The following is an 878-nucleotide window of genomic DNA, read 5'->3' as shown; positions in this document are numbered from 1 at the left end:
ATGGTATGTATGGTCTGTGAACAGGCAGTCCTCCACTTAAAGGGGTAGTCCCATTATAGCAAATAAATGTTATTGTTTGTATAATAAAAAGTTATACAATTTTCCAATATACTTTCTGTATAAATTCCTCACGTTTTTCTAGATCTCTGCTTACTGTCATTCTATAGAAAGCTTCTATGTTTACTTCAATGCACAGAAATTTGACCATGGTCACACAGGTGCACGGCTTGTTATAACACACGGCTCTGATTACTCTCTGTGATACTAATGAGCCGTGCACCTGTGTGACATTTCTGTCCCCTGGAAGTAAACATAGAAGCTTTCTATAGAAGGACAGCAAGCAGAGATCTAGAAAACCGTGAGGAATTGATACAGAAAGTATATTGGAAAATTGTATAACTTTTTATAAGCAAACATTCACATTAATTTGCTGTAATGGGAACACCCCTTTAAGGACACCCGATTTACAGTTACGACACTAGTTACAGACGAACCTCTCGGTCCACTGTGGGGAAGATCTCTTTAGCTCCAGGCTGCAATGATAAACTGTAAGAGTTATGTAAGGTGTCTGCAATTAAGTTTTATCATTAATCCGTGTTCCCAGGACAATCTAAAATTTAGAAAATCCAATTGTCACAGGAACAAAAAAAATATTTGTCATTCTTTTTCTGTAATAGGTCTCTGCTCTTGTAATGTCCAACTGCAAATCAGTAAATATTAGGTCAAAGAGATGCATTATCCAAGGGTAAACTCCCCAAAAAGTAAAAAAATTGCCACTCTCCCACTGTTGAAAGACAAATGGGGAAAATTAAGAACTGTTTTATTCATTTGGTAGAACTTCACGTTTGTTCGGAAATGTTACTCCACTTGCAATATTG

This window comes from Engystomops pustulosus, chromosome 1, assembly GCF_040894005.1.
Source record: "Engystomops pustulosus chromosome 1, aEngPut4.maternal, whole genome shotgun sequence".
Classification (NCBI taxonomy): Eukaryota; Metazoa; Chordata; class Amphibia; order Anura; family Leptodactylidae; genus Engystomops; species Engystomops pustulosus.
Note: the sequence above shows the minus strand (reverse complement) of the source record.